Below are 16571 nucleotides of genomic sequence, written 5' to 3'. Positions count from 1 at the left end.
GCTCTATACTACAGTATATAGACAAACAGCTTTATACTATATATACACAGCTCTACACTATATAGACACACAGCTCTACACTATATACACTCAGCTCTACACTATACACACAGGTCTACACTATATACACAGCTCTACACTATATACACAGCTCTACACTATATACACAGCTCTACACTATATACACAGCACTACACTATATACACAGCTCTACACTATATACACACAGCTCTACACTATATACACTCAGCTCTACACTATACACATAGCTCTACACTATATATACACAGCTCTACACTATATACACAGCTCTACACTATATATACACAGCTCTACAGTATATATACACAGCTCTACACTATATATACACAGCTCTACACTATATATACACAGCTCTACACTATATACACAGCTCTAGACTATATACACACAGCTCTACACTATACACACAGCTCTACACTATACACACAGCTCTACACTATACACACAGCTCTACACTATACACACAGCTCTACACTATACACACAGCTCTACACTATATATACAGCTCTACACTATATACACACAGCTCTACACTATATACACAGCTCTACACTATATACACAGCTCTACACTATATACACAGCTCTATATATACACAGCTCTACACTATACACACAGCTCTACACTATATACACACAGCTCTACACTATATATACAGCTCTACACTATACACACAGCTCTACACTATACACAGCTCTACACTATACACAGCTCTACACTATACACAGCTCTACACTATACACAGCTCTACACTATACACAGCTCTACACTATACACAGCTCTACACTATACACAGCTCTACACTATACACAGCTCTACACTATATATACAGCTCTACACTATACACACAGCTCTACACTATACACCGCTCTATACTATATACACACAACTCTACACTATATACACACAGCTCTACACTATATACACACAGCTCTACACTATATATACACAGCTCTACACTATACACACAGCTCCACACTATACACACAGCTCCACACTATATACACAGCTCTACACTATATATACAGCTCTACACTATACACACAGCTCTACACTATACACAGCTCTACACTATACACAGCTCTACACTATACACAGCTCTACACTATACACAGCTCTACACTATACACAGCTCTACACTATACACAGCTCTACACTATACACAGCTCTACACTATATATACAGCTCTACACTATACACACAGCTCTACACTATACACACAACTCTACACTATATACACACAGCTCTACACTATATACACACAGCTCTACACTATATATACACAGCTCTACACTATACACACAGCTCCACACTATATACACAGCTCTACACTATACACAGCTCTACACTATATATATATATATATACAGCTCTACACTATATATATACAGCTCTACACTATATATATACAGCTCTACACTATATACACAGCTCCACACTATACACAGAGATCTACGCCGTATACGATATATTATACAGTGTAGAGTTGTGTGTATATCATATACGGCATATATCTTTGTGTATAATGCACAGCGTAAAACTGTATATAGTATATGGCATAGAGCTGAGTATATATAGCATACAGTGTACAACTGTGTGTATACATTATGCTGTGCACAGTGTGTTTATAAAGTATACTGTGTAAAGCTGTCACTGCGTATGTAGTATGTGTTGTAGAGTTATGTCTATATATTATACAGTGTAGAGCTGTTTTATATACAGGGTGGACTATTTATATGGATACACCTGGGTGGGCCATTTATAAAGATGAAATCCAAAATGGCCGCCATGGTCACCACCCATCTTGAAAAGTTTTCCCCCTCTCATATACTAATGTGCCACAAACAGGAAGTTGATATCACCAACCATTCCCATTTTATTTAGGTGTATCCATGTACATGGTCCACCCTGTAGAAACAACTTCACACCACATACTGAATACACAGTGACAGCTTTACACCATATACTATATATACACACTGTGCACCATATACTGTATACACACGGTTGTACACCATGCTATATATACTATATACATACAGTTCCAAACTGTATACTGTATACACACAGCTCTACACCATATACTATGTGCCCATTGCTCCTGCTAATATCTGGGGAGGTTTATTATTACTTCAGGGTAAGACGTTGGATTTACAGCAACCCGATATATACGAGACATCTCCATCGTATACTGTATACAGCCTGTATAATTTCTTATTAGATTTCCCTTCAGTTAGATTTTATATCCGTGTTTCTTCAGGTTTATTTTCCTTGAATAGACGATGGTCCATTCCATCAGTGACCACCCAAGGATGGAGCAGGACACAGACCACATGGCGGCTCGGATATTAGACCTCACCCTGGAGATAATCTACTGGATCACTGGAGAGGTGAGATCTTCACATCACTCTGATCTCTAGGAATAAAGCAGGGAAATGACGGGAAAGGTGAAGGATTCTTGGCCTCTGTGTAGTGATCGGCGTCTCCCCATACACAGGATCACACAGTAGTGAAGACGTCGTCTGGGGAGTGTGTGACCCCCCGTGTGTCAGGAGGGCGGAGCAGGACCCCGAGTGACATCACCGAGCCTCCACCTCATTCACTGATACATGAGCAGAAGATCCTAGAACTGACCAATAGGATCACTGAGCTGCTGAGCGGAGAGGTGAGCGCTGCCGGGAATGCTGGGACATTATACAATAACGCCAGGGGAGGGGTCTGCTAATGGCGGGTCATTGTGTGTGTCAGGTTCCTATAAGGTATCAGGACGTCACCGTCTATTTCTCCATGGAGGAGTGGGAGTATATAGAAGGACACAAGGATCTGTACAAGGACGCCATGATGGAGAATCACCGGATCATCACATCTCCGGGTAAGAGGAGACCTTCCTGGGTTGTAGAGAACAGGTCTGAGAGTCGTCTAGATTCCCCATCATCTGCTCATCACATATAGACAATGTATTCAGTCACTGCGGTTATTTCTTGTAGATGCATCCAGTCCGAGAAATCCCCCGGAGAGAAGTCCCAGTCCTCTATATTCCCAGGATCGGCCAGAGAAGGAGGAAGATGTCCCCCGGGATCATCAGGTAGATGAGATGAGATTTCTGTACATTCTCTATAGATTCATGTAATGAAGCTTCTACTAATCTCTGGCCTTCATGCTGAGTACTGGAGTGTCACGAAAGTTTTCAGTTCCAGTCAAGCACTTGCAGCTCTCTGGCGCCCCCTTACCCTAAGGTCAGTCAGGGAACTGCACCTTAGATAAGTAGTCGCCGGAAAGGCTGCCTCTCACGCGCTGGTTATCAGAGCATTGTGCAGTGAGGATAGTATATATACCCCCAGTCCCAGGCTGGGAGTACATTTATAAACGTCACAGCCAGGATCCCCCCATAACACCAGAACGCTATGCTGCCACCAGTTCCTCGTTAGATATAAGCCAGTCCGTTACCTAGCCTTTATCGGGACAGAAACCAACCGCAGGTGGTGTGAATTTGTGCTTCGTACACGTTGGATCGATCATAGAGCATAAAGAACGAAGCTAGCAAACTTACAAGTTTACTTCATAAAAATCGGCAGTGTTTCCAAAAGAGACAAAATACAAATATGTAGAAATAGTTATAAAATAAAAGGGATAAACGTACGAAACTTACTAAATCTCAGTCACAGATATGACGTGTCGATAAAGGGGAGGAATGATTCAGCACTCCAGCATGGTGTTAGCTGCTGTCTCTCCGGCTCTGAATGCCTCCCAAATTGGATGTGCCGTTTTATGGTTTGGCCATAAACTTAGGGACTTACAAACTTCCACTTTGGCTAACCTCACATGTGGGCTGTTTTCTGGGAGGTACACCTATTTTTTTAAAGTTATCAAAAATTCCTTTTTTCCATATCTTTGGCCTGGACGCTCACAGGCCAACAATATTGGCATTATTTTCTTCCTTGTGGTTTTACCGTTCTTTAGACTCCAAACACGGTATGTTTGTGATTTACTGGTGGGCAGAAATTAATTTCCCAGGTTTCCGATGGCCCTAAATGCCGCAAAACGCTGACATATGTAACCCCAAGTGCCCAGATCCTGTAAGTCTAATTTTCATGTTTTGGAGATCAATGTATATTATTGAATTTGACTTTGAGGATTTGGCTCATAAGACAAAGAGGTTTTTGGAGGGAAAGAACACATTCAGCTCTTCTAGTACTAGCAGGGGATAAAACTCACATTCCAGAGCTGACCATCTGCCCGGAGAGAGGGGGAGTGGAAAGTGGAAATTCACAGAGGGGGGGAAGAGGGGCTGCATAAAGGATTTGGTCCTAGGGAAACCAATGATGGGAGAACTAATACTTCAAAAGAGAGCAAGAAATATCGCCTAGTAATATGGCATGCTTCAAAAACAGCAAACATCCAATGTAGAGAAACAGAAGCATTTAGCCACGAATATAAAAAGGATTTCCTTTATTTAAATATATCCTTCAAACAACATATACATTTTTTATTATTAATAAATTAAAAATGGGGTAAAGCTGCACAGAAAAAACCACCGCCAAATATCACAGAGATGACAAGTAAATGATATAGATGCCGAAAGTTATATTCCTAGGAGTAAATATAAATATTGTTCACCTAGTATTGCACCTATTCCACAGTATGTCCTATAATATGGATTGCACACATGCACTAGAAGCCTAGATCTTTTTTCACTGCCTACATAACCTTTGTGGTATCAAAGTGATAAATATCAGATTCAGGGTTCAAGTGCCCTAAAGAAGTCTGACTAATAAGAGCATGGGAGTGCAAATATAAAGAGTCAATTACCTGCGAGAAGTGGCGGTGACTCAACCCGGACGCGCGTTTCGCCTGTGGCTTCGTCTGCGGGGAAAGTGTGTAGTGGCTTGGAGCGTGAGATTGCTTTAAATAGTGCCGGGTTTATTATGGGCGGCAGCAGCTGAATGACGGCGCTTCCGCCGGTTACACCGCGTGACGCCGCCACAGATCAGCGTCATGTGATCGCGGGCCGCTTCCCCTCCTGACGCGTCAAGGAGGGGGGCGTGCCCGGGACCAACTGAGACGCGTCTCCATGGAAACGCCTAAGCAGAGAACCGGCGCAAGCGCACACTGCATACCGGGAGTTGTTATCCCCTCATTAATGGCCTGAAAGGTTTGTGAGAAAGCAACTATACTGTGTCCTATACTGCATTTCCCTATTGGCCAGAGACATTATATCAATCATTATAGTGCATGAGTGCAATTGTGCAAGAAATATTGATAATATAAATTAAATCATACGGGCTTTAAAAATATTGCATACATCCCCGACATGATATTAAGGAAAAGCATAAACAATAAAGTGCATGTAAATTGATAATTATTCTGAACAAAAAATAAATATATAATATATCCTCCATAAAAATACAGAAACCTATAAATATGGATCCCCAACATAATATTAAGAAAGTGTATAAACAATAAAGTGCATGTAATTAGTGAAAAGACAATTATTCCAAACAAAGAATAATTGTCCAGTATATATTTCAAAAAAATATACAAATCCCTGACATAATATTAAAAAAGTGCATAGGCAAAAAAATGCATATAATTAATTACGAAAGTCATTATTCCAAAAAGAGAACAATAAATATCCAATATATATATATAACATAAAAATACAAAAAATTTTTTTAAAAAAAAATATATATATATACAAAACATTATAAAAATACCTATTAATTCATATATAGTGATTTAAAAATTCATTATTCAGCCATATACAGGTTATACAAATTAATTACAGCAAGGTTTATTGTATAATTCGGCCCCACAAAGCGGATTTCAGTATGCAGAATAGTAGAATATACTTGTTATAGAAGATTGAATAGAGCCGCCATCCGATTGAAGCCTTATTAATTCATTCTGCAATACAATAAGGTTGCTCCATACTAAAAGAATAAAAACATATTATTAAAACCAGACAGAACACAATTTAAAAGCATATACACAAATATTGCCATATATCTACAAAAAAGGGGCAAAGCTGAGGACTTCATTAAGTCCATGTGGTTGGACCGAGCCTACTCTATAAATATATTGGACCTCCAATTGAGCCAATTTTTTCCTCCAATCCCCTCCCCGACTGTCAATGTGTACCCTGTCGATGCCAACTGCAGATAGTAGCGTGGCATCGCAACCATGGAACTCCTTGAAATGCCTGGGTATAGGCTTCAACAAAGATACGTCTTCAACAGCCGATGCATTCGAAATATCTCGAAAATGTTCCCTTATCCTGGTCTTAAGGGGTCTGGATGTAAGCCCCACATATAATTTAGGGCATGTGCATGAAGCAAGGTAGACCACTCCTATGGTATTACATGTGATGTGCTGCGTAATTGTGAATGTTTTTTTACCATCACTCGATGGGAATTCGGTTGCACGTGACATATTGGGGCAGGAAATGCATTGGCCACAGGGATAAAATCCCCATTTGGGGCCTTTGGATGAAAAGGATTTAGCTGGATGGGGACCTTTATAATAGCTACGGACCAATTGGTCCTTCAAATTTGGTGAACGCCTAAAAGTAATGGCTGGCTGATGTGGAAGATATTTCGCCAGGGTACGGTCTGCCGTGAGAATGGGCCAAAATTTTCTTAGAACTTCTTTCATTTGAAGCGATTTACCATTGAATGCGGAAATAAATCTCACGGTAGGGTCACTTATGGCTTTTTTACACGGTTGCAGTAATTCAGTACGTTTTGCCACTTTGGCTCTTTGAAATCCCTTTTTAATGCTTCTTTTAGAGTAGCCACGTTCTTCAAATCTGGCTGTTAGTGCACTAGCCTGCTTCTGAAAGGATGCATCTTCCGAGCAAATTCGCCTGGCCCTTAAGAACTGTCCAGTGGGAATACCATTGATTAAGGGCCTAGGGTGTGATGAAGTGGCGTGGAGGAGGGTATTTACGGCAGTCTTTTTTCGGTGGACATCAGTCTCCAAAGTTTTTCCTTTGTATCCCATTATTTGAATGTCCAAAAAATCAATATTTGTTTGACTGTGCTTACAGGTTAGTTTTATATTTAAAGGATTGTCATTGAGAATCCTAACAAAATCGAGAAGGTCCCGCTCTGGGCCCTGCCACACGACCAGAATGTCGTCTATGTAGCGGGTCCAGAACAGGACCCTCTCGATGTGCGCCACCGGCCGAGTGAAAAAAATACCCCTCTCCCACATGCCTAAAAATAAATTTATTTATTTTAAATTTAATTAAAAATTTATTTTTAGGCATGTGGGAGAGGGGTATTTTTTTCACTCGGCCGGTGGCGCACATCGAGAGGGTCCTGTTCTGGACCCGCTACATAGACGACATTCTGGTCGTGTGGCAGGGCCCAGAGCGGGACCTTCTCGATTTTGTTAGGATTCTCAATGACAATCCTTTAAATATAAAACTAACCTGTAAGCACAGTCAAACAAATATTGATTTTTTGGACATTCAAATAATGGGATACAAAGGAAAAACTTTGGAGACTGATGTCCACCAAAAAAAGACTGCCGTAAATACCCTCCTCCACGCCACTTCATCACACCCTAGGCCCTTAATCAATGGTATTCCCACTGGACAGTTCTTAAGGGCCAGGCGAATTTGCTCGGAAGATGCATCCTTTCAGAAGCAGGCTAGTGCACTAACAGCCAGATTTGAAGAACGTGGCTACTCTAAAAGAAGCATTAAAAAGGGATTTCAAAGAGCCAAAGTGGCAAAACGTACTGAATTACTGCAACCGTGTAAAAAAGCCATAAGTGACCCTACCGTGAGATTTATTTCCGCATTCAATGGTAAATCGCTTCAAATGAAAGAAGTTCTAAGAAAATTTTGGCCCATTCTCACGGCAGACCGTACCCTGGCGAAATATCTTCCACATCAGCCAGCCATTACTTTTAGGCGTTCACCAAATTTGAAGGACCAATTGGTCCGTAGCTATTATAAAGGTCCCCATCCAGCTAAATCCTTTTCATCCAAAGGCCCCAAATGGGGATTTTATCCCTGTGGCCAATGCATTTCCTGCCCCAATATGTCACGTGCAACCGAATTCCCATCGAGTGATGGTAAAAAAACATTCACAATTACGCAGCACATCACATGTAATACCATAGGAGTGGTCTACCTTGCTTCATGCACATGCCCTAAATTATATGTGGGGCTTACATGCAGACCCCTTAAGACCAGGATAAGGGAACATTTTCGAGATATTTCGAATGCATCGGCTGTTGAAGACGTATCTTTGTTGAAGCCTATACCCAGGCATTTCAAGGAGTTCCATGGTTGCGATGCCACGCTACTATCTGCAGTTGGCATCGACAGGGTACACATTGACAGTCAGGGAGGGGATTGGAGGAAAAAATTGGCTCAATTGGAGGTCCAATGGATTTACAGAGTAGGCTCGGTCCAACCACATGGACTTAATGAAGTCCTCAGCTTTGCCCCTTTTTTGTAGATATATGGCAATATTTGTGTATATGCTTTTAAATTGTGTTCTGTCTGGTTTTAATAATATGTTTTTATTCTTTTAGTATGGAGCAACCTTATTCTATTGCAGAATGAATTAATAAGGCTTCAATCGGATGGCGGCTCTATTCAATCTTCTATAACAAGTATATTCTACTATTCTGCATACTGAAATCCGCTTTGTGGGGCCGAATTATACAATAAACCTTGCTGTAATTAATTTGTATAACCTGTATATGGCTGAATAATGAATTTTTAAATCACTATATATGAATTAATAGGTATTTTTATAATGTTTTGTATATATATATATATATATATATATATATATATATATATATATATATATATATATTTTTTTTTTTTAAATTTTTTTTTGTATTTTTATGTTATATATATATATATTGGATATTTATTGTTCTCTTTTTGGAATAATGACTTTCGTAATTAATTATATGCATTTTTTTGCCTATGCACTTTTTTAATATTATGTCAGGGATTTGTATATTTTTTTGAAATATATACTGGACAATTATTCTTTGTTTGGAATAATTGTCTTTTCACTAATTACATGCACTTTATTGTTTATACACTTTCTTAATATTATGTTGGGGATCCATATTTATAGGTTTCTGTATTTTTATGGAGGATATATTATATATTTATTTTTTGTTCAGAATAATTATCAATTTACATGCACTTTATTGTTTATGCTTTTCCTTAATATCATGTCGGGGATGTATGCAATATTTTTAAAGCCCGTATGATTTAATTTATATTATCAATATTTCTTGCACAATTGCACTCATGCACTATAATGATTGATATAATGTCTCTGGCCAATAGGGAAATGCAGTATAGGACACAGTATAGTTGCTTTCTCACAAACCTTTCAGGCCATTAATGAGGGGATAACAACTCCCGGTATGCAGTGTGCGCTTGCGCCGGTTCTCTGCTTAGGCGTTTCCATGGAGACGCGTCTCAGTTGGTCCCGGGCACGCCCCCCTCCTTGACGCGTCAGGAGGGGAAGCGGCCCGCGATCACATGACGCTGATCTGTGGCGGCGTCACGCGGTGTAACCGGCGGAAGCGCCGTCATTCAGCTGCTGCCGCCCATAATAAACCCGGCACTATTTAAAGCAATCTCACGCTCCAAGCCACTACACACTTTCCCCGCAGACGAAGCCACAGGCGAAACGCGCGTCCGGGTTGAGTCACCGCCACTTCTCGCAGGTAATTGACTCTTTATATTTGCACTCCCATGCTCTTATTAGTCAGACTTCTTTAGGGCACTTGAACCCTGAATCTGATATTTATCACTTTGATACCACAAAGGTTATGTAGGCAGTGAAAAAAGATCTAGGCTTCTAGTGCATGTGTGCAATCCATATTATAGGACATACTGTGGAATAGGTGCAATACTAGGTGAACAATATTTATATTTACTCCTAGGAATATAACTTTCGGCATCTATATCATTTACTTGTCATCTCTGTGATATTTGGCGGTGGTTTTTTCTGTGCAGCTTTACCCCATTTTTAATTTATTAATAATAAAAAATGTATATGTTGTTTGAAGGATATATTTAAATAAAGGAAATCCTTTTTATATTCGTGGCTAAATGCTTCTGTTTCTCTACATTGGATGTTTGATGGGAGAACTAGTTGGCCAGCTCTGCTTGTGTCTCCAGAAAAATGGAGAATAATTCATTACTTCCTGACATGGAGGCTCCAGCAGATCCTGTTATTGTTGCTTCTAAAGCAGAACACTGCTCACAAAAGTAAGTACTGAAAGAAGTAGAAGGATTAATCTTAAGCAGTGATGAAAGACTTCTTTACTGTAAAAGCGGTGACGGCGCTGATTGATGTAAGAACTGTTTTTACTGAACACAGTGTCCGTCTTACAATAGACGAAGATTATTTCACGCCGAGGATAATGGCAATATTTCAGTAGACGTTGTGATGTAGCGATCACTAAGTGAGTTAGGGTCCACTCACTTGGCAGCGATATTCAAAACATACAGCAACCATTTCGTTAAAAGTTCATGTGGGTCTATTGCTTCATAAACCCCAGAAAGACAAACAGAAAGTAAACAGCCTTTTAGATCAGGCAAAACAAAAACACAATGTCCATAGCAGGGCTCTGCTCAGTCAGGCCTGTGGTCACACAGGCCTGGTTAATGTCCAGTATTCAGGCTCGGTCTGGAGCCAAATATACACAGTTCCCCAGGCTCAGGGTTACCTGCTTAATGGCTTCTCAGATTTCCCAGCTTGGCTTCATATAGGTCCTGTCAGTAGTCCAGACCCCCAATGCTTCCTGAGCTCCAGTCTCACACATGGACATCTCCCATGTGGTGCAACCAGGAAAACATAGGACCTTCCTGACGTCATAGGAGCACACCCCTTGGGAGGTATGTGGTCAACCAGTCCCATCCTTCACTTTCTGGTTATTCCTTAAATCCCACCCTTTAATAAAATACAGGTTTGTGGGACTAGAAGACCCAGCAACCTGTCCTGGATTCAGATCGCTGCAGACCTCTGTCTGTGCGATACATACCTGTCTCTCAGTAGATCACTTGTTGGTACATCACAACGTGTACTTGGTTGAATGTCATTGCTGGGTGATCGCCATGCCAAGAGATATTTCTCATTTTTGGGTTGATTGGTTCATGTCGATACATAAGATTAACTAGGGTTCCTTTTTTCTCTTTCTCATGTGTTTAATGTTGGATTCTTATAGGAAAGTTCTGGTGGAATGACGAGTGGACTTCAACATCAGACATCAGCATCAGTGACTGGTAAGAGCCGCTTGTCAGTCTTGTTTCTCTCTAAATGTCTATATTATTGGGACTAGTGGTGGAAAGTTCAGAAAGATGTCCTCATGGTGATTATTATTATTATTATTGATAGCAATTTATTTAGCGAATGTCTGTCCACGTCCTATCTGAAACTAAATTTTATAATTAAGGAACTTCTCTGTTTTATCCTCTGCTCATCAGGCTAAGGCCAGAGTCACATTAGCGTATCACATCTGATGCGATATGCTAATGACACGCGACTCCAGTTCTGCTGCGACGTGATTCGAGTGTCAGTGCTCTGTGCACAGGTGCGGAGGAGACGGAGAAATTATTTTCTCCATCTCATCTGCTGCCGGCATCCATGGTAATTGCACTGCACTTGGGTAATATCCGAGTACAGTGCAATGTTTATATGGGTGCTTGCGCTCCGAGTTTGGCATGCAAAGTTTGCTGCATTTTTTTTCCTTCTGATCACAATCCAATCGGAGAAGGAAAAAAAGAAATCGGATTGCATTCGTCCAATTTAATCGCAAATTAGAGCGAGCCCTAACCCTGATATTTCCATTTCAGTGTGTGAAGCGACCATGATCCCATCTCCGGGTTGTATTTCCCTTTTTCCAATCATTCGCTCTCTCATGTGAACTGCAAAATGTTTTAAAAAAATCTCTCAAATCCACCTTTTTGTTTAAAAGGAAATTAGCAAAAAGTCTCATTTGCCACAGAATTGCACGGTTCACCAGACTGTCCGTGCTGACAGAGGAGGACAGGAATCTGTTCAGAAGGGTAGGCAGCATCTGGCAACCATAAGTCGGCCTCCCATCGGGGCATGACGCTGGAAACGGTCAGGATGTGTAACAGTATTCCTCTGCTTGAGACTCCTCCCTGAAGGTTGGATTTGAGGGAATAGTTAAAATAAAAGAGGTCAATTGGATGTAATAAATCAGATCACCTACAGTCATACAAAATTCTAAAACAAAGTTATACATCTACAAAATTTGGATATAGTATAATCAAGTAAACTCTTCACGTCCTTGTCATATTCGAGTTGGTCAAATATTACTATTATTTGTCCCACATCTCTTCTCAACTGGTTTACAAATTACTGGGGAAGCCCTTGTAATGGTTAAACCCAGATTAATGATTTTTATAAATATCACTGATTAACAAACGTGCTCAGAAGTAACCTTAATGCCCCTCCGATAGGGCATGACTTTCTAGGAAAAGTTTGGCCCAAACTTACGGGTGACGGAATCCCAGCATTCATTGAGAGATCCCACAATCTCTTGTAGCCACTCTTGCAGTGAAAGTGTGAGATCTTGCTCTTTCAAGTAATCCAGTGCTGCCAACTGGTAACATCATTAGACCACGTTCACACGTTCAGTATTTGACATCAGTATTTGTAAGATAAAATCCGGAGTGGGTGAAAAAATGCAGAAGTGTTTCTGTTATACTTTTCCTCTGATTGTTCCACTCTTGGTAACATACTGAACGTGTGAACACGGCCTTACAGTGGTCACCATTCAGTAACTACAGCTCAGTAATCTACGTGGAAGCAATGGCCTAGTGGAAAGAGCGCTAATGACTGTGGCCAGTTGTAGGATCCCTCACTGCATGCTGAGATCACACGATCTGGAAGTTCGGGCCAAATTTTGTTAGAAGTCGGTCTAAGGCTACGTTCACATTTGCGTTGTGCGCCGAAGCGTCGGTGCCGCAACGCACAACGCAAACAAAAACGCAGCAAAACGCATGCACAACGCTGCGTTTTGGGCCGCATGCGTCCTTTTTTTGATTGATTTTGGACGCAGCAAAAATGCAACTTGCTGCGTCCTCTGCGCCCGGACGCGTGCGCCACAGGGACGCATGCGGCGCAAAACGCAAGTGCGACGCATGTCCATGCGCCCCCATGTTAAATATAGGGGCGCATGACGCATGCGGCGACGCTGCGGCGCAGACCGCAAATGTGAACGTAGACTAATAGAGTTTCTTGTGAGCACTTTTGTTAATAGGTGATATTTAGAACAATTACCAGTAGAGGATTATCCACTCTTTTATTAAATAAAGTGCATCCACAGATTGGTGATAAGTTCTCATTAAACATGTTTATTATATATTTTCTAGCTCATATAACTCCTGTGCAAAACTTGTCTCCTTGTGATTTTGTTTTTACAAAATTTTTATAAATTTAAAAATATTTTGTTTGAGAAATTATTATTTTTTTTCTAGGTAAAGATTGGATGGGAAGCTCCTATAGACATTTCCATATACCTCCCAATCATAATGTAGATGATAATCATACTACAAACGATAATTCAATATCTCTAAATATACCCGTAGTCCTTCACAGTGGAGATCTGTCCACCGATACCAGTCACATAATGGTATTGTCTAATCAATCACTGATGAGCAAACAAGGAACTGGGCATAAACTCGAGAATCCATTTCTATGTGGGGAAAAAGTAAATACTGAATCAAATCTTTTACGGAATGAAGAAATTCACAGAATTGAAAAGCCATTTTCATGTTTGGAATGTGGGAAATGTTTTACCAATGAAATGTATCTTGTCCGACATCAGAAAACTCACACGGGAGAGACTCCGTTTTCATGTCCTCAATGTGGGAAATGCTTTACGCGAAAATCAAGTCTCGTGAAACATCTAAGGACTCACACAGGGGAGAAGCCATTTTCATGTTCGGAATGTGGGAAATGTTTTAGCAAAAAATGGTATCTAGTTAATCACCAGAGAACTCACACAGGGGAGAGGCCATTTTTATGTCCTGACTGTGGAAAGTCTTTTAGCCAGAAATCAAGTCTTATGGAACATTTCAGAAGTCACACAGGAGAGACACCGTTTTCATGTTCAGAATGTGGGAAATGTTTTCGGAAGAAATCAAACCTTCTGGATCATCTAAGACGTCACACAGGAGAGAAGCCATTTTTCTGTTCAGAATGTGGGAAATGTTTTACCCATAGATCAAATCTTGTGAAGCATCAAAGAAGTCACACAGGGGAGACACCATTCTCATGCTCAGAATGTGGGAAATGTTTTACTCAGCGATCAAATCTTGTGAAGCATCAAAGAAGTCATTCAGGGGAGACACCATTTTCATGCTCAGAATGTGGGAAATGTTTTGCTCAGAAATCAGTTCTTCTGGAACATCTGAAAATTCATACCGAAGAGAAGCCATTTTCTTGTCCTGATTGTGGAAAATGTTTTAGACAGAAATCATATCTTGTGAAGCATCAAAGAATTCACACGGGGGAAAAGCCATTTTCATGCACAGAATGTGGGAAATGTTTTAGCCAGAGATCATACCTTGTGGAACATTTGAGAATTCACACAGGAGAGAAGCCATACTCATGCTCAGAATGTGGGAAATGTTTTACTCATAAATCAGGTTTTATACATCATCTGGGAACTCACACAGGATAGAAGCCATTTTCATGACTTGAATGTGGGATATACTTTTGAAAGGAATAAATTCTTGTTGACATCAAAGACTGCAATTAGACTAGAAGCCAATTCCAGGTTCATAATGTTAAAAATGCAACGAAAAAAAATCTAATTTTCTGTAACATCTAAAATGTCACACAGCGTGGAACCATTTTGATGTTCAGATAGTAGGACATTTCTCAGGTGTGGAACTTAAAGGGGTGTTTCTCAAGGCTGGAAGTTATCACTTATTCATTGTTTAGGGGATAACTTCCAGATTGTTGGGAGTCTGAATGACAGCTCTAAAGAGTCCTCTGTGAATGGAGTGGTGGTCGATTATGCGCAATGCTGCTTCATGCATTGTTAATGGACTAACAGACAGCCAAGCGCTATGCTATATGTATAGTGAATAACATCTAAACTTGAGAATACATTTAATTGTAAGGCCTGCCCCCTAATAATTCCTCCTGCTGTATAATTTACCATTTGAGGACTAGAGTGCAGACATAACTACTCAGAAGAGCTGTTGTAAACTATTACAATTCTGATTGTGTGGATAATGCCACTGTGCTGTCATGAACCGTTCCGCAGCTATAATACACAGCCCGTGGTCTGCTCTAACAGCAAAGGTCACTGCTGGCCAGTCTCAGACTGGCTCATCATAGGCCCCTTGTCATGGTTGTGGACATGGTTCCTTCTCTGTCCTTTTGGGGTTAATTTGTATAGCCTCCTTTTGGTTTGGGGAGGGCTATATTTACCCACCTTCATCTGGGGATCCTTGTCAGTGATACATCTGTCTTGGTTGTGTGTCTGACCCCCTGGTGTGCTTGCATACTGTTTAGTCCATTTGCTTTCTTGTGTATGACTTGGCCTGTTTTCTCTATCTGTGCTTGCCTTGTGATTCTGTGCTTATTGTCTGTTTCTGGCTCCGACCTTCAGCTTGGTACTCTAACTTCCCTCCTGTCTGCCCTGTTTGTACTGCACCGCTATCTTCGGCTCCCCAACCTTTTTGCTACGTCTCGACCACTCTTGCTCTCCCCTTTCTGGCACTTCATCGACCTCCCGGCTTGACCTCGGCACATTCAGACTACTCTCCAGCCTTGCCGGTCACCACTGCTACTCGGCGTCTGGCCCCGCCTCTGTCCACTCCCCCGAAGGTCACTTGCTTCAGGTCCTGCGCTGCAGCAGGTAAGCTCACCGCAGTGCTCCTTACTCGCTCTCTGTCCTTCTGTAACACGTGCACAGACTCCTGCTGTAAGTCTGCAGCAGGGCTCTTGACACCCCTTTGGTGGACGCCCTGATCTAATACGGCAGCACTACAGTCTTGGACAAAAATTTTGAGAATGAGACAAATATTAATTTTTCCAAAGTCTACTGCTTCATTTTTTCTAATGGCAATTTGCATATACTCCTGAATGTCAGAGTGATCAGCTTAACAGCAATTACTGTACTTGCAAAGTCAATATTTGCCCAGAAAATGAACTTTAACCCCCAAAACAAATTTCAACATCATTGCAGTCCTGCCTTAAAAGGAGCAGCTAACATCGTTTTAGTGATTGATCCATTAACACAGGTGTGGGTGTTGATGAGGAACAGGGCTGGCGATCAATCAGTCATGATTAAGTAAGAATGACATCACTGGACACTTTAAAAGGAGGCTGGTGCTTGGTATCATTGTTTCTCTTCAGTTAACCATGGTTATCTATAAAGAAACATGTGCAGCCATCATTGCACTGCACAAAAATGGCCTAACAGGGAAGAGTATCGCAGCTACAAAGATTGCACCTCGGTCAACAATCTATCGCATCATCAAGAACTTC

General features: G+C 40.9%; 1 pseudogene across 1 annotated transcript in view; it reads left to right on the top strand.

Annotated features, from left to right (window-relative positions):
• LOC143804206 (uncharacterized) overlaps positions 1-14897 on the top strand; it is a 64086-nt pseudogene extending 49189 nt beyond the window's left edge. The window contains exon 8 of the transcript XR_013220994.1: positions 13821-14897. The product of XR_013220994.1 is annotated as an uncharacterized LOC143804206 (transcript). The remainder of the gene's footprint in view (positions 1-13820) is intronic.
• The last annotated feature ends 1674 nt before the right edge of the window (positions 14898-16571 follow it).

This window comes from Ranitomeya variabilis, chromosome 2 (assembly GCF_051348905.1).
Source record: "Ranitomeya variabilis isolate aRanVar5 chromosome 2, aRanVar5.hap1, whole genome shotgun sequence".
In the NCBI taxonomy this organism is placed as follows: domain Eukaryota; kingdom Metazoa; phylum Chordata; class Amphibia; order Anura; family Dendrobatidae; genus Ranitomeya; species Ranitomeya variabilis.
This window is presented reverse-complemented; position numbering and strand designations above follow the sequence as displayed.